The sequence below is a fragment of the Chiloscyllium plagiosum genome, unplaced genomic scaffold (assembly GCF_037043375.1).
Source record: "Chiloscyllium plagiosum isolate Xiang-an unplaced genomic scaffold, Cpla_swu_hap1 HiC_scaffold_36, whole genome shotgun sequence".
NCBI lineage: Eukaryota > Metazoa > Chordata > Chondrichthyes > Orectolobiformes > Hemiscylliidae > Chiloscyllium > Chiloscyllium plagiosum.
The window spans coordinates 54675168-54693961 of NW_028270174.1; the positions used below are offsets into that span (position 1 = coordinate 54675168).

The following is an 18794-nucleotide window of genomic DNA, read 5'->3' on the forward strand; positions in this document are numbered from 1 at the left end:
TGAGGGGCATGAATAGCATAAATAGACAAGGTGTTTACCCTGGGGTGGTGGAGCCCAGAACTGGAGGATATAGGTTTAGGGTGAGAGGGGAAACTTCAAAAGGAACCTAAAGAGCAACCAAAATTGTAACATTTAAAGGGCATTTGAATAGGAAGGGTTCAGAGGAATGTCGGTCAAGTGCTGGCAAATAGGAATAGTTTAGGTTAGAATATCTGGTTTGCAAAGATGGGTTGGATTGAAGAGTCTGTTTTTGTGCTAGACATCTCTGACTGTGGGATCATAAAAGTGAACACTGCTCTGATTCACCTCTGGGCTCCTTGATGTCCACTTGTTCGTTATCTAGCTTCCTCAGTCTCACATGAGTGAATTTTTGCCATGTTTAGATTTTATTACTACGTTCACAGACCTTTGTGGAAATGGATTGTGCACTGCTGCCCGACTCCTGACCGTATGCTGCTCCATTATCAGGTTATTTTTTCCACAATATCGTTGACAGTCAAGAATTCTTTTTTCCAAAAGTGAGTGGATTTTTCTTCCATTTCTGACAGTCAAATTCTGCACCATTTTCATTCCGTATAATTCATATTGCACTCCCTGAAACATCATGTGTATTTGTCCTTCCACAGATACCAGTGATCATTGCCAAAGCCGTGTTGCCTGTGTAGATGGTGATGTTTGACTTCCTTGTACTGCTGCAGTTTGAATGGTGAAGGTGCTCCCACAACGTGGTTGGGTAAGAGACATTACAGATTATTCACTCAGCGATAGTGCAAAGTAGAAGATATCTGTACAAATCAACATGTTTTTAATTTCACAAAAATATTGAGAACTTTTGACATAAGGGCACAGCTAGAGAATATTATGTTCAGCGACCAAAACCATTGCCAAATAAGCAATTTTTCAGGAATGCCTCAAAGGAAGAAAGCAGATCTTAGAGGGTGGGAATTCCAGACCATGCTGCCTTGGAATCGATAGATACAGTCACACAGCTGAACTCAAAAATAAACACATCATTGGGAGTCTAAACTAAAATGAGTTATTGAGATATGTAAGGGTGTGTGGTGCAGGAAGATAGGAATGATTACAGCCAGGAATTAAGTCAAGGTTGTGAAAGTAAATTGTTGTTGCTTATAAATGGGAGCCTTTTGATGGATCAGCAAGTTCTGGTACAAGTGAGCACTTGGGCGGTAAAGTTTTCAATATTCTGAAGACTATAGGGAGGGTGCTTGTGGGATTCTGGCCAGGAGTGGGTTTAGATAATGAAATCTAGAGTTAACAAAATGAATGACTGAGAGTTTCAGTAAATGAGCTGAGACTGTGGTGAGGTCAGGTGAGATCACTGAAGTCGAAATAGTGGTTTTGGAGTGGGACTGGGCTATCACCCTCACCTCTCCTCTGGAATTCAGCTGTTTGTCAGTTTGTGAATTGAGTCTGTAACACGATCAGGAGCTGAGTGGCCCTGGCAGAACCCAAACTGGGTATCACAGAAGGTTATTGCTGAGCAGCTGCGTGACAGCACTGTTGATGACATCTTCCATCACTTCACTGCTGAGTGAGTGTCAACTGATGGAGGGAAATTAGCTGGGTTGGCTCTGTCCTGCGTTTTTGTGTTGAACATCCCTGGGAAATGTTCCACAATGTCAGTAGGTGCCAGTGCTGGACTTGTCTTGGTTGTCAGCAATTTCTGGAGCACAGCCATCAGTATTATTGCCACAATGTTGGTAGGGCCGACAGCCTTTACACTACTTCTCCATTTTTTTTTTAGATTAGATTAGATTACTTACAGTGTGGAAACAGGCCCTTCGGCCCAACAAGTCCACACCGAAGTCCGCCGAAGCGCAACCCACCCATACCCCTACATTTACCCCTTACCTAACACTACGGGCAATTTAGCGTGGCCAATTCACCTGACCTGCACATCTTTGGACTGTGGGAGGAAACCGGAGCACCCGGAGGAAACCCACACAGACACGGGGAGAACGTGCAAACTCCACACAGTCAGTCGCCTGAGTCGGGAATTGAACCCGGGTCTCTGGCGCTGTGAGGCAGCAGTGCTAACCACTGTGCCACGGTGCCGCCCACTAATTTCTTGATCTGATTTGAAATAAGTTTTCAACCAAGTTGATTCACATCTGTGATATCAGGGACCAATGTAGAAGGCTCATCCACTTGGCACTGCTGGCTGAAGATTGCTGCAAATGCTGTTGTCTTGTCTGTTGCATGGATGTGTGAGACCCCTCCATCAGTAAGGGTGGGGATATCTGTGATGCTTCCTGCAGTGAGTTGTTTAATTGCCCATCATCATTCCTGACTAGTTGCGGCAGAACTGCAGAGCTCAGATCTGATCCATTTTTGGATCACATAGTTCTATTTGGTGTTGCTTGCGCAGTTTGGCATGTAGGTTGGGTAGCTTCACCAGGTTGGCACCACATTTTTAGGTATGCCTGGTATTGCTCTGGGCATGCCCTGCGGAACTCTCCATTGAACCAGGGTTGATCCCCTGGCTTGATGTTAATCGTTGAATGGGGGATATACCAGGCCATGAGATTTCAGATTGGGCTGGAGTACAGTTCTACTGTTGTTGGCACACAGTGAGACAGAAGTTGCACGGTCAAGAGGGCTGATTGTGTTGTTGTATTTTCCAGTGCATTGGTAGATGTAATGTGGTCCATCCAGTTTCATTCCTTTGTTGAGACTGTATTAATCACTGCACAATAAGTAATTTGATGGCCCACTGACAGGAATACAACTTTTCAAAAAAGGTTTTGTGATTTACACATGAAAGAAGTGAAACTATCATGGTATTTGAACAGATGAGAGACTCAACAGACAATCAAGGTATTTTTCAATGGGATAATTTCAGTTACATCACACTAAATTTTTGCTATAAATTCTGTGCCTTCGAATTGTGCCCTCCACAATCACCTGATGAAGGAGCGGTGCTCCGAAAGCTAGTGTCCTTTCAATTAAGCCTGTTGGACTATAACCTGATGTTGTGTGATTATTAACTGAGAATATTACAGCACTACTAACAGGGCTGCATGTAAACAGGCTCAGTCCAGTTAATCAATACATTCGGAAGGATTTCCTCCAAGTTTGATGACGCAATATTCGTCAAAACCGTCAACTTTAACCTGCAATGGTGCTCTTAACAAAAACTTCAGGCTGACACAAAGCTCCCCACCCCACTGCAATGTGATAACTGGGCCCGGCCCAGGAATTGGAACTGGGACATTTGTGGACTGTGATCTCAAAGGAAGCGAGCAAACTCAATTCTGACAGAGGAGTCCTCAAAGATGAGTAGCACGTTTGAGACAAGGCAGGTGGTATACCATCTTGCCCTTAGCTTAATTGCATTTCTTATTTACAGTAGTGTTTTGCAAAGTATAAAGAACTATGTGTCTTTTTTTCATGGTTGTGTTTTATTCTAGTTGATCACAGTTGCTGCCTCTCGCTCCCCAAGTCAAATCATAGGATCGATAACAAAACGATAAACTGTAGGTGCTGGAGATCTGAACCCCAGAAACAAAGTGCTGGAGAAACTCAGCAGTTCTGAGGGCATCGGTGAAGAGAAAAATCATGTTACATTTCAAGTTCACTGACTCTTCGTCTGAATGGACAAATGGTCATGAGACTTGGAGCTTACAATGTTTTATTTCCCTCCGAGATGCTGCTGGACCTGCGGTTCTCCAACACTATGCTTTCTATATTGAGCTTTATTTACAAACAGATCGGAAAAATACCAATCTCCAAAAGTGAAAGGTTCATTGCAAACATGAGCATAGTTTCCACACTTGAGTTACACAAGCACATCTCAGTTTAAAAACAAGATTTAACTCCAAAAAGTATTCCATCTCAAAATTAGCTAAGTTACACCAGTAATAAAGCTCATCCACCCAATGAGGCACTTCAGCACAACATCCTGCAGTGTTGCACACAGCCAACTTTACCAAAGAATGATCACGTCATAAAATTGAAAGCCAAGAGCATGTCTCTTTAAAGCAGCTGAAGTCAAACTCAATTTTTGGAAGAATTTTATTAAACCTGATTGAAATTTTTTTAAAACAAAGTGTGTGGGGAAACATCCCACATCTTGCTAAAGGTTCAGTCCAGTCTGATACCTAGAGCCAAAGGTCAAGCAAACATCACACTTTCCATTCATTTCTACAAAGGGCTGACATCACATTTCTTCAGGATTTAAAGTATTTTATAAATTGTTTGTAAAATCATTTGTCACGTTAAAGAACTGGACAATAAATGTCATTGTATGCAATAAGAGAGAAGCCTGTGACAGCAGATTTAGCTTTGGAGGGCAGTTTATGCGCTTTCTAAATTCTGGGAGCACTTTGGGAGCCTGCTCCCAGATGGTGATAGTGAGCATATCTGGAATGCACTGTTTAGATTTGGGAATCCATGGAAAATAATCTGTGGTTTCACTCATACTTGGCTTGCGTTGTTGGTGTACAGTAAACGTGTTGTTGTTGACTACCTGAATGGTATTCAAATCTGCCAGGTTGCCTTCAATAGTGTGAATGCATCTATTGTAAATATTTGGAATATTCCAGAACTGCCCAGTGCTTGGCAAATTCAGGGGGGACAAAAAAATCAGAGTAACTTGAAATTAAGAATCCAAGAGGATGTAACCACTGAAGTATAAAATTCAAATAGTTAAATGGAGTGCTCACATCTAAAATACCTGTTATCCATAGGAATGGATGGACTGACAGAATTGGGATCACATTCCTGGCTGCTGAGTGTGAAATGTGCTTTGATAAAGTCACCTGCATTTACCAAGAATAATTTGGCAAGCTCGGAAGTTTAAAAAAACAATACGAGCTTCATTGCTGCTCCAGTCGGGTCCCAAGCTCTGTGAAAAAAATAACAATGTTCAGGTTTATTGCATACACTCTGAAACACGTGTTCCTTCTACAGATCCTGCAAGTTTCCCCAATGAGCATAGTCCATCCAAATGATGTTGCTAACTTTGGCCAACTCATTTCTTTCCGAGCCTCTATAACCTGAAGAGTGACCAGAAGCAATTACTCCCCATATGTGGGAATATTACCGACGAGGATTTTTTCCTTCAGAATTGATTTCCATATATTCAGTGCCCAGAACAGATAAAAAGCTTGTTACCTTTTATAGAGTAATGTTTCAGTGGGAGAAAAACGCCAACATTTTCTTGCTTAATAATCACGCTGCCTAAATTTTAAACATGAACACTTCTTAATTGTTCACTCGATCCTAACGAAATATTTTATGCGAAACAAATCACATGATACATAGTTATTCAGATAATAAAACAAGTTTGTTCATTGAAGAACCCAGAGGAAAAGGTCATGAAACAATGTGAGTTTGATCTCCCTCAATCATCGTTTCAAGTGCATTCTCTGCATAAATTCTCCTTTTCCTCCTCAAAGTATTCAACTTCTTGAATAATTGAGAGAATGAAGTCACAGTTGTACAACACAAAATCAGACCCTTCAGTCCAACTTGCCCATGCTGACCAGATATCAAAATTAATCTAATCCCATTTGCCAGCATTGGGATTAAACCCTTTCTACTGATTATCAGTTTATTTTACTTTATCAGCACTTGAAATACTGACATTCTTTTCTCCCAACATTGGTTAAAGAAATCATAAGTTCATTCATCCAAGTTAGTTTTGTAATCTTTCACAAAGAAACAAGTGAGAACAACATATAGCTGAGTGCAAAACAAAATACTGCAGCTGCGCGATATCTGGGAACACTCTAAACGTGAGGCACTGATACTGCACAAGTTTGTCAGCACGGTTTCAATTACTGACAATAATTTAGTCATGTCTTAGCCTTCACATAGTTAAGGTAAATGTGAGATATCTGAATTTCATGAATTGGTTCCAATTGCACTTTGAGAAGATTAAACCAAGAATATTTTTTGTTGATCAAAGGAGAAAGTGATGACCAAAGAAGCTGGACATCAGAGTCGAAAAGTATCATGCTGGAAAAGCACAGCAAGTCAGGCAGCATCCGAGAAGCAGGAGAGTTGATGTTTCGGGCATAAGCCCTTCAGGAATCACAGGCTTCAGAAAAATAACTGGCATAGACTTATGCCAATCCATATGTAGAAGGGTCAGAACATGTTACTATCAGATTAGAGATTAATTTCAGATTTGGTACCATTCAGTGCAACATTTCAGTATGATATTTACATATGTACCTAAAGGAGAAGTTGTCTAAAATTACAAGCTCTAGAATGATTATAGGATTAAACCTGGAAATAATGCTGGTGAACAAGAATCGCAAAGTGAAGTCCCATCAGTATCGCCTTGGGCAGTGTCAAGTAAGAATTTGAGAGCAGAGTTGCCACTTTGGTGTAACCTGCAGTCTGGCCAAATTGCAGCAAACACTCTGTTCAATTTTATCTGCAAACTATTGAATGCAAAATCCTCCTCGCACAATAATGAGGCAGCATTTTGGGATGTCATTTTAAAAATATATTATTTTCAAAGTTACTCACAATTAAGAGTGATCACTTGGTGCTGTCTGCATAACACAGTACGAAAAGAAATTAACAAAAAAAATTATAACCCAAATTCAGAGTCACTAATCCATTGATATTTCATGTGTCCAGCATTTATAAGTAATCAATTTTTAAAAATAAACATTTAATAAATATACTGAAGTACAGTCAAGTTTCTTACTGAACAGTGACGGGATTAGACAGAGTACGCATGGATTTAAGAGAGATGAATCATACTTAGCAAATCTACTGAAAGAATCTACAGAGTCGAATATTAAAGAAAAAAATTGCAGGACATTTAGAAAAGCTTATCATTAAACATGGTAGACTGGGTTTTGTGAAAGAGAAACTATATTTGACAAATTTACGACAGTTCATCGAGGAGATAACAAGCAGGGCTGGTAAAGGGCAATCCAATGATGTTCTGTATTTGTATTTTAAAAATGTAAATGATAAGGCGCTACATAAAAGGTAATTGAACAAGTTAGGAGCTCATGATATCGGGGTAATATATTAGCATGGACTGAGGATTGGTTAACCACACTGGCCGTTGCTGAGTCCTCACTTGGAGTACTGTATACAATGTTAGCTCCCATATTTAATAAAGGATAAAGTAACATCGGAGACCACTCAAAAAAGATTCACTTAGCTGCTTTGAGGACAAAAGGTTGACCTATCAAGAACAGATAAGCAGGGGTGATCTTATGGAAACAAGATTCTGAGGAGCTTGACAGAGTAGATGTTGACTAGATCTTCTAGCATCAGTGAAGTCTCAAACCAGGGGACATTACATCAGGGAACATTCATTTTAGAAAAAGTAAATAATGTTTTCTCTCAGTGAATGGCTAGAACTTTCTCGCCCAAACAATTGTGAAAGTTAAATGTGGGAGGGGAATGGTTGGGTTACTCTTTGGAGGGTGGTTCTGGCTTGTTGGGTTGAAGGGCCTGTTTCCACATAGTAGGGAATCTGTGATTCTATCTCAAGTTATTTTAAAAGAGGGCAGATAGATTTTTGAAATATTGAGCAGTTGAGGGCTATGTGGAATCAAGCATAAAAGAGGTGTTGAGGTCTGGGTTGATCAAGCCATGATCTGATAGATTGGGGGAACAAGCTGAAGGCGATGAATGCCCTCCTCCTGCTCCGATTCCTTGAGGCTCCATTTCATGCTTTTTTGTCTCCAAAGAAGAGAGTGATACAATGTGCTAAAGATCTCAGATGTTGTGAAAAGGAGTGAAAAAGTGGTGTTTATGTACTGATTCAGATGGCATTGATTCATCAATCACAGATATACAGTCATGAGTAGGAAGGCAATTCCCTCCATGAATAAAGGAAATCTACTGCAGATACACTGAAATCTTCCGTGTGGGCAGCACGGTGGCACAGTGGTTAGCACTGCTGCCTCACAGCGCCTGAGACCCGGGTTCAATTCCCGCCTCAGGCGACCCAATGTGTGGAGTTTGCACGTTCTCCCCGTGTCTGCGTGGGTTTCCTCTGGGTGCTCCGGTTTCCTCCTACAGTCCAAAGATGTGCATGTCAGGTGAATTGGCCATGCTAAATTGTCCGTAGTGTTCGGTAAGGGGTAAATGTAGGGGTATGGGTGGGTTGCGCTTCGACGGGTCGGTGTGGACTTGTTGGGCCGAAGGGCCTTTTTTTCCACACTGTAATGTAATCTAATCTAAAAAAGCTCACACAAAGAGAATTCTTGCCCTCAGCAAACTCTCCCATCACATTACCCAACATATCAGCTAAAGCAGGACGCACTGCGCATGTTCTCGCCAACAAAGGACTCCGGGTGATTGATGTCAGCACCGGACCAATGAAAGGACTGTGGGCGGTGCTAGGTGACCTCGCGGGATGTTGGTCCTCCAACCAAACAAAGTGAATGAAGGGCGGAGCTAAACTAAACCATGTGATCACCCTCGCGCGCGGCGCACAGTCGCTGTAATGAATGCTCGGGAAGTTATGGAGAGAAAGGATACGGTAAGGAAAGAAATAAACAGGGAAACGGGAGAAAAACTGTGTTGCTATGAGCGGAGAGGTTTTACAAACAAATTGTGCACGTCGGAAAACATGAGGCGTGAGCGCCGCCATCTTTATTCGGGACAACGATTCACTGGACATGTGCACCGCCGCCATCTTTGTAGGGGGCAAGGTGCAGCCAGGCGCATGTGCAGCCTTTCTCAGTGTAGAGTCATTGGGATCATAGCAGCCAATACTGCTCTGATTCACCTCTGGGCTCCCTCATCACCACTTTGTCAATATCGAGCTTCCTCAGTCTCGAACCATGGGTGTATTTCTGGTCTGTTTACTACTGTATTATTACTTTTATGGACCCTTTGTAAATGAGTTTTTCGCTGCGGCCCAGCCCCTGACCATGTGCTGCTCTATTATCAGATTATTTTTTTCCTGAATATTTTTGACAGTCGAGAATTCTTTTTTTCCAATAAGCAAGTGTATTTTCCTTCCATTTCTGACTATCAAAACCTGCACCATTTTCATTCCCTGTCATCCATTTTGCACTTCCTGAAACATCAACTGTGTTTCTCCTTCCACAGATACCAGTGATTAATGCTAAAGCCCTGTTGCTTGTGGAGAGGGTGATGTTTGACTTTCTTGTACAGCTGCAGTTTGAGTGGTGAAGGTACGCCTACAATGTGGTTGGGTAAGAGACATTATAGATTATTCATTCAGCAACAGTGATGATTTGAAAATAATGTCCAAATCAACAACAGTTTGTATTTTTATTATCATGCTTATAATTTCACAAAAATACTATTGAGAACTTTAAACATATGGCCAGAGATGGAGATATTAGGTCAGGTGACCAAAAGCATTGCCAAAAAGCAGGTTTTGAGGGATGTCTTAAAGGTGGAAAGCAGATCTGTGAGGTTTTGGCTACGAATTTAAGACCATGCTGCTTCAGCAACTGTAGAAACAGCCACACAGGTGAAGTAATGCATTAACAAATGGTTGGGAGTCTCGAAGAAAATGGGTTGTCGAGGTCTCAAAGTGTGTGTGGTGCTGGGAGCTAGGGATTATCACAGCCAGGAATTAAATCAAGTGTGAGAATTTTAAATTGAGGGATATTGGCCAGGTGCTGGCAGGTGAGACTTGATTGGGTTGGGATATCTGGTCGGGATGGACGGGTTGGACTGAAGGGTCTGTTTACTTGCTGTACATCTCTATGGCTGCATGCTGTTCATTTTAGTTAGGAGCCTTTTGATGAATCAACAAGCAGAGATTTAGACTTTCTTGAGATTACAGGGAGGTTGAATGTGAGAAGCTGGCCCTGAGTGTGTTTGGAAAATGAAAGTATGAGCTGAGACAAGGGTGGAATCAGCTAGAAATAGTGGTCTTGTCGTGGGACTGAGTTATCACACTCACATCACCTCTGGGATTCAGCTGGTTGCCAGATTGTGAATCAGGGCGGTAACGCAATCAGGAGCTGAGTGGCCCTGATGGAGCCTAAAATGAGTGTCGCTGAGCTGGCTGTTGCTGAGCAGCTGCTGCTTGGTAGCCCTGTTGATGACATCTTCCATCACTTTACTGCTGATCGAGTGTGGACTGATAGGTGGAAATTGGCTGGGTTGGATTGCCCTGTATTTTTGTGTTGAACATGCCTGGGCAATGTTCCACATTGTCGGTAGATGCCAGTGCTGGAGCGGTACTCGGCTTGGTGGGTGACAAGTTCTGGAGCACAAGCCATCAGTATTATTGCCAGAATATTGGCAGGGCCCGTAGCCTTTACACTACTTAACCATTTCTTGATGTTATTCAAACTGAATCGAACTGGCTTAAAACTCGCATCTGTGATGTTAGAAACCACTGGAGAAGGCTGAGATGGATCATCCCACATTGCACTTCTGGCTGAAGATTGCTGCAAATGCTGTCATCTTATCTGGTGCATGGAAGTGTGAGGCCCCTCCATCAGAAAAGGTGGGGATATCTGTGATGCTTCCTCCAGTAAGTTGTTTAATTGTCCATCACAACTGGGTGTGGCAGAACTGCAGAGCTCCGATCTGTTCCATTGGATGTTGGATCACTTAGCTCTCTTGCTTGCTGCTGATGCTGTTTGATATGCAGGTAGTTCTGTTTGATAGCTTCACCAGGTTGGCACTTCATTTTTAAGTCTGCCTGGTGCTGCTCATGGCATGCCCTCCTTTACGGTCCACTGTGATGGGTGAGAGCCGGACTTACAAACCCATGAGATTTCAGATTGTTCTGCTGCTGTTGATGTCCCACAGTGCCTCAGAGATACCCAGTTTGAGATCCTACTTCTCTTCGAAGTCTGTCCCATTTAGAACGGTGATAGTGCCACTCAACACAATGGAGGTTTTTCTCAACTTTAAGGCAAGAGTTTGCCTCCAAAAGGAATGTGTGATGGTCGCTCGTACTGATACTGTCTTGGACAGATGTATCTGCCGCTGGTCAATTCATAACAATGAGGTCAAGTATGTTATTCCCTCTTGTTGGTTCCCTCACCACCCGCTGCAGACTCAGTTGAGCAGCTATGTCCTTTAGGACCTGACCAGCTCAGTCACTAATTCTGTTGCAGAGCTAGTCTCGATTGTGGACATTGAAATCCTGTACCCAGAGTACGTTTGACACCATTTTATTGCCTCAGTGCTTCCTCCAAATGTTGTTCAACATGAAGGATAAGTGATTCATCAGCCAAAGGAGGACGGGACGTGGTAATCAGCAGGAGCCATGAGACTTCCTGGTCTCCGGAGTCGATGCTGTGTACTTCCAGGGCAAATCCTCCCTCTCTGTACACTACTGTGCCACCACCTCTGCCTGGTCTGTCCTGCCGGTGGGACAGGACATATCCAGAGATTTCAGGAGAAAGTGAAGACTGCAAATGCTGGAGATCAGAGTCAAGAGTCTGGTGCTGGAAAAGCACAGCAGGTCAGGCTGATAAAGGGCTTAGGCTCGAAACGTCGATTCTACTGCTCCTCGGATGCTGCCTGACTGTTGTGCTTTTCCAGCACCACACTATACATATCTAGGGATGGTGATGGTGGTGTCTGATCATTGTTTGTAAGGGACGATTCTGTGAGTATGACTATGTCAGGCTGTTCCTTGACTAGTCTGTGAGACAGCTCTTCACATTTTGGCACCAAAACCATATGTTAGTGAGGAGGACGGAGCACCATCGAGAGGGATGATTGTGTGATTGTAATTTCTGGTGCCTTGTTAGTTGCCAACTGGTCCATCCAGTTTCATTCCTTTGTTGAGACTTTGCAGTGATTAGTACACTGAGTAGCTGGCTGGGCCGCTGTCGGGTTGGTAGGATTTTTTCACCATTGACAATGGTTTCATGGAGATCAGGAGATTCTTAATACTTTGGTTTTTTTTTTCTTGAATTCAGATTCCACCATCCGCCAAGACGGGATTCGAACCAGGACTTCAGTCATTTGTTTTAATATTCTGGATAAAAGTTAAATACATCAGGTTTGTTCACTCATTTAAATATCACTAACCCTGGTTTTGTTTCTTTGTAAAACACTGTCCATCATCCTGTCTCCTCCATCCTCCCCTCCAACAACGAGTGAGGAGCACATGGAGTTTCTCTGTCACTAAGACTGAGATAATCCGATCTGCTCCATCCCTCCCTCCCACTAACCCACTGAGCCAAACTGCCTCACGTGGTGTTCCTGGTTTTTGTCCTAAACCTCCATCTTTCTCCAGTCTCTTGTCAAGCCTTATCAGAGCTCACCTTGACCCTTTACCCTAATCTCGAAAAACTCACTTTCCAACTCTCTCTCCTCCGCTGCCGCCTCATCACTCCCCCTCGCCAATTCATAGATATTGTTCCTTGTTCTGTCTGTTGGTCTTTTCTAGTTATGTCCTTCTCTCCCATTCTGTGAAAAACTAATATTTGACCTCACCGTTGTTGGAAAATCCTGCTCCATCTCCACTCTCCCTTTCCTTTCTGAATTCCTTGCATTTGGTGTCCCTCAACGATCTATCCTTGGTCTCTCCTATATCTCACGTACATAGTGCCAGGAGGTGATATCGTCCAAAAACACTGTGTTTAGGTTTGACATGTACACTGACGATGCCCAGCTCTCCCTCCCCATCATCCCTCTCCATTACTCCACTGTTACTCAGTTATCAAACTGCCTATCACATTCCCACTACTCGATTAGCTGCAATTTCCTCCATTGAAACATTGTCACGGTTAAACCCGCTGCCTTACCTTTACCTTTCTGCTGAGCCCCTCCCTCTCACTGGGAACTCTCTGAGGCAGAACAACACTCTTCACAATATTGCTGTTATATCTGACCCCAAGGTGACCTTCTGATCAGACATCCACACAATCACAACACCAGGAATTTCAATCTCTTAAACGTTGCTTTTCTCCACCTCACCCCAGCTCCATTGCTTCTGAAACCCCTTACCCGCGTCTGTGTCGCCTTAAACTTGAATCCAAAACAGAACCCTTGATTCCGTGACTCGGAATCTGGTTTCAGACTCCCCTCTCAGTATTTACCCTCAGACACATCCTCTCAGTATTTATCCTGTCAAACCCCTTAAGAATCCCATCTGTCTCAATGAGATCACCTCTCTTTCTCCAAAATCCAGTGAGTAGAGTCCCAACCTTTTCAGTCTTTATTTAAAAGATAATCCCTCCAAACTAGGGATCATCCCAGTGAATCTTCCCTGAAATGCCTCCAATAAAGTGACACATTTCCTTATCTAAAGGGACCAAAACCGCTCTCATTACTGCAGATGTGGTGGTCTCACCAGCACTTCCACACGTTACTCTCAGGTATATACTCCAAACTCTCATACTGAAAACTTTTGAAACAAAACGTTCCATTCCCCTTCCTAATTCCCTTTTGTAACTGTGTGGTAGCTTTCTGTGTTTCCTGAACAATTACCCTTGGTCCCTTTGTGGTGCAGCTTTCTACAGTTTCCACCATTTAAATAGTACTTTGTTCTTTTATTATCTCCTCCAAAATGAGCAACTTCCCATTTTCCCAAGTTACACCCCATCTGGCAACTTGCTGCCCCCTTCTCCTGTGCATCTCTCTCTTTTCATAATCCTCATAGAAAAGGCATAACTGTAAAGTTCTAGGAGATATCCCCCCTTCCCATTCTTCCAAACATTTACTGGGAGCACTGGGCAGTGGGAAGCAGACAGAGTTGCTATCTTTTTAGGGATACGCTTTGGAGTGATTGAGAGGATCTTCCTACCCATTGGCCAGGATGGAGACAACTTACCCATCGTTAGGTATTAGCCTTTCACACCAATGTCTTATTGATGAGGCAGAGCGGCAGCACGGAATGAAAGAAAAGAAAGTAATTCTTGTTCCCCATATCTCACTGACGCTTGGACCATTTTCTCCAATGTGTCAAAGAACTGCTGTGTTCAGTCACGTGGGATCTCAAGGTGGAACCTCCTAGACACCCACAGATTTCCCTCTGAGTTGACTGCTGATGTCCTCAAGGGTAATGTGTACAGTAATCCTGGGCCACGAGGAGGGGATGATGTGAGTTTCTAACTTGAACTGATAGTGACAGATTTTATAAACTTGTATTACAGGTGGACATTCAGATGGTAATCTCAGTAAATGTTCTGCCAAACTCTGATTGAATTACTCAGTATATCAGGACCTGGATATTCGCATTGTCTGTGTGAGTATTGTGTTCCAGATCAATCCCATTTACTGCTTAAAAATTCTCCTTTGAATCATCGCATTCTCTCAAAAGGTCTCCCCAAACCTTCAATGTGTCATGTAATCCTTTTATGATGATCTGATGAGTGTAAGGTTTATTATTCAAATGTGTAATTTTTGTATAAGGATGTCTCAGAGAGGGAGCAGAATATTCTTAAAGGGGAGAAGAACCATTTTGACGGGAGGCTGTTGTTTATTGGTATCAATGACATCGGAATAGAAGAGTTCGCTTTGTTGGATCATTGGAATCTCTTGTGGGGTAGAATTGACCTCCATCAGAAGGATGGATTGTACTGGCACTGGAAGGGAACAGTTGCTAGTGCTATTCAGGAGGCATTAAACCAGTGAAGGAATGTGGGTAAACCCAGAGAGAGAGTGAGGGAAGAGTTAAGTCTGACGCTGGTACAGTTCAGACGTCAAACAGTCAAGGCAGACAAGGGCAAGGCACAGAATGAGCAGTTACACTGCGTTTATTTCAATGCAGGAGGCCCGGTAGGTCGGGCAGAGAAGCTCAGAGGTATGGTTTTGAACATCGCACTGGGATATTATAGCAATTACAGAGGCATGACTTAATGATGGAGAGGACCAGCAGCTTAATATTCCAGTGTATAGATGCTATAGCAAAGATAGAAAGGGGGCAACAGAGGAGGGGGAGAGTTATTTTTGATTAGGGATAACATTACAGCTGGGCTTTGAGAGAGTATTCCTGGGAGTACATCGAGGCAGGTTATACAGGTGGAACTGAAAAATAAGGGATAATCTCCTTATTGGGATGGTACTATTGACTCCCCCCCCCCCCCCCCCCCCCCCCCCCCTCCGCCTTCCCCAATAGTCAGCAGGGAGTTGAGAAGCAAATTTACTAAGAGATCGCTTCTCTGTAAGAATAGAATGGTTGTGTACAATACTTGACCTTCTTTCTTATTCATTCACAGGATGAGGGTGTCACTGGCTGGGCCCAAAGAGGAGTAAAGAGTCAACCACATTGCTGTGGGTCTGGAGTCACATGTAGGCCAGATCAGGTAAGGATGGCAGATTCCTTCCCTGAAGGATATTAGCGAATCTGATGAGGTTATTTTTTCTCGCAATAATCAGCAATGGATTCATGGTCTTTAATAGATTCTTAATTCCAAATTTTTATTGAATTCACATACCACTGTCTGCCGTGACGGGATCCAAACCCTGGGCCCCAGAACGTTATCTGGGTGTCTGGATTATCCATCTAGTGATAATCTCACTAGGCCATTTGGCAGAGTGAGTGATTGAGGTATCCGTGGGGAAGCACATCAGCACCAAAGATCCCATGGTCTCTGCGGAAGATAGAAACGGCTGGGGAGGGAGATATATCCCTGGTAGTGGGGTCTGACTGTAGGTAATGGACATAGCAGAGGTTAATGGAGATTAGTGGGTGACAGGTGAGGACCGGGGGATTATATTCTTATTGTGGTTGGAGGGATGAGGGGAAGGCGGAGGTACAGGAAGTGGAGGATATGCGTTGGAGTGCATTGTTGATCAAGTGGGAGAGAAATGCGGTCCTTGAAAGAGGAAACCTTTCTGGGATCTCCTGGAGTGGAATTGCTTCTCCTGGGAGCAGATATGGCAGAGGCAGAGGAATTGGGAGTACAGGATCACGTTTTTACAGGAATATACTCGAGAGTAATCAGGAGAGCAAGAAGGGGACTTGAAATATCTCTAGGAAATAGTTTAAGGAGAATCCAAAGAGTTTCTACAAATACATTAAGGATAAAATAATAACCAGACAGAGAAAAGGACCCCTTAAAGATCAACAAGGCCATCTATGGAACAACAGGAGGTGGGAGAAATACTATGCTATTCTATTCTAGAGAGTTTGGAGAAATAAATAGTGATAACTTGAAAAGTGTCTATATTACAGAGGAGGAAGTACTGGATGTCTTAAACAGTAGCAAGGTGGATAAATCTCTGGGACCTGATCAGGTGTATCCCAGAAATTTGTGGAAAGCTAGGAATGTGATGGCAGTGCCCCTCCCTGAGGTATTTATATCATTGTTTGTGACAGGTGAGGTGCTGGAAGATGGGTGCCATTATTTAAAAATGGTGGTAAGGAAAGGCCAGGGAACAAGAGAACAGTCAACCTAACGTCAGTCGTAGCTAAGTTGTTGGAAGGGATTCTGAGGGACAGGATTTACATGTATTTGGAAAGAAGAGGATTGATTAGGGATAGTTAACATGGCTTTGTGTGTGGGAAATTCTCTCTCCCTAACTTGATTGAGTTTTTTTGAAGACGTGGCAGAGATGATTGATGAAGGCAGACTGTGGACGTTGTCTATATGGACACTGAACGATGTTCCACAAAGCAGACTTTCATGTTAGCAAGGTTAGATAACATGAAATGTTGGGAGAAGTAGCCATTTGGATACAAAACTGGATTGAAGGTAGGAGGCAGAGGGTGGTGATGGAGGGTTGCTTTGCGGACTGGAGGCCTGTGAGCAGCATTGTCCTGCAGGAATGGATATTGGGTCTTGAAATAAATGACTTGGATGTGAATATATGAGATATGGTCAGTGGGTTTACAGAAGACACCAAAATTGAAGGTGCAGTGGACAATGAAGAATGTTAGTTCAGAATGCAACAGTATCTTGACCAGATGGGCCATTGGAGCTAGGAATGGCAGATTGGGTTCAATTTAGACAAATGTAAGCTGTTGGATTTTGGAAAGGCAAATCAGGGCAGGACTTGTACACTTAATGGTAAAGTCCTTGGGAATGTTGTTGAACATAGAGACCATGGAGTGCAGGTTCATTGTTCCTTGAAAGTAGAGTCGCATGTAGGTAGACTAGTGAAGGTGGGGTTTGGTATGCTTATATTTATTGGTCAATGCACTGAGTACAGAAGCTGGGTTGTCAAATTGTGGTTGGACAGGACATTGATTAAGCCATTTCAGGAATTATGTTTTAAGTTCGAAATTCCCTGTTCTGGAAAGGATGTTGTGAATCTTGAAAGAGTTCAGACAAGATTTACAAAGACTTTGCTAGGGTTGGAGGATTTGGGCTACAGGGGGAGGCTGAATAGGCCAGGGTTAATTTCCCTGGAGAGTCAAAGACTGAGAGGTGACTTCATGGAGATTTATAAAATCATGAAGGGCATGGATAAGGTGAGCAGCCGGGGTCTTTCTCCCCCAGGTTAGGTGGGTTCAAAATAAGATCACATGGGCTTACGTTGAGAGGGCAAAGATTAAAAACGGATCTAAGGGGCAAAGTTTTCAAGCTGTGTGTGGTGTATGTGTGGAATGAGCTGCCAGATGATATAGTGGAGGCTGATACAATTACAACATTTGAAAGACATCGGATTGGGTACATGAATAGGAAGAGTTTTCAATGATATGGACCTATAGCTGGCAAATGGGGCTCCATTTGTTGAGGATTCCTAGTTGGCATGGACAAATTGGACCAAAGGTCTGATCTCTACGACACTAATAAATCAAAATAAGATGTGTTCCTCTTTTGTGGAGAGCTAGCAGAAGCACAGATAATTGTCCTTGGAGCCGAGAAGGTTAAGCAGTGATTTTAACCAGGTGCAAATTTGTTTCTAGGATATCTAATCTGCAGAGAGAGGGGAATTATTAACAATGTCACAATTTTAGTAACTATTTTCAGGTAATTGGCAAATAATGTGAATATGTGAACATTATTTTATTCAGTAAGTTCTGAGTATCTAGAACAGTCTGAATGGCAGCTGGACACAGACTCAGCAGTTATTCATAAACAGACTTGGAATTTTACTTTTTAAGGGAAGATTTGGGGGGTTATGGGCAAATGGGAAGGGAATTGGGACAGATTTGCAGCATCTCCACAGGGAGAGGGTACAGCCCAAATGGGCTGAATAGCCCCAGCCCCTGTGCTCTGTGGTATTGCCCCATTGACTGTGAATGTTGAAGCTCATCCCAGGGCAGAGAGAGGGAGGATCCCACCACTCACCTCACAATGGGCCCCGATGATTGATGTCAGCTAGGGCCAATAGGGGGCCGGGGGCAGTACTGGAGTACCAGGTCGTACCAGTTTGTCCTCCAACAATCTGAGTGAATGAGGGCATCCTCAAGGCTGGAACTAAAGAAAGGCACATATCGCAGAGATTTGACAAACTGGAGGACATGAGATAGGGAGCGTTCTGTGGCTGGTGAGGAATTATATAAATAAGGAAGAATTGTGAGGCTGGGTGAAGTGACAGTGATCAGGAGAGTTGAGGATGGAGGAATTTAGAGTTAGTGAGGATCAGAGTCATAATGTTATACAGCATGGAAACAGGCCCTGTGGTCCAACCAGTCCATGCCAACCATAATTCCAAACTGAACTAATTGTACCTGCCTCCGCTTAGTCCACATCCATCCAAATACTTCCTATTTATGTACTTATCTGAATGTATTTTAAATATTGTAATTGTATTCACAGCTACCACTTCCTCTGGAAGTTCATTTCATACGTATAATTTTTGTTTTAAACCCTAATGTCTTTTCTCAAATCTTTCTAATTTCTTCTCAAAATGAATGCACCCGAGATTTGAATCCCCCTCTCCCCCAGCTATTCACTTTATCTACACTCTTTCTGATTTTGTAAGCCTCTAATAAGGTCACC

At 43.0% G+C, this 18794-nt stretch overlaps 1 long non-coding RNA gene across 1 annotated transcript; it reads left to right on the plus strand.

The window, feature by feature from the left end:
- The first annotated feature begins 444 nt into the window (after positions 1–444).
- Positions 445–6105, plus strand: LOC148139961 (uncharacterized). The gene is made up of 3 exons (XR_015753259.1): positions 445–518; positions 627–733; positions 5933–6105. It is a non-coding gene; the product is annotated as an uncharacterized LOC148139961 (long non-coding RNA).
- The last annotated feature ends 12689 nt before the right edge of the window (positions 6106–18794 follow it).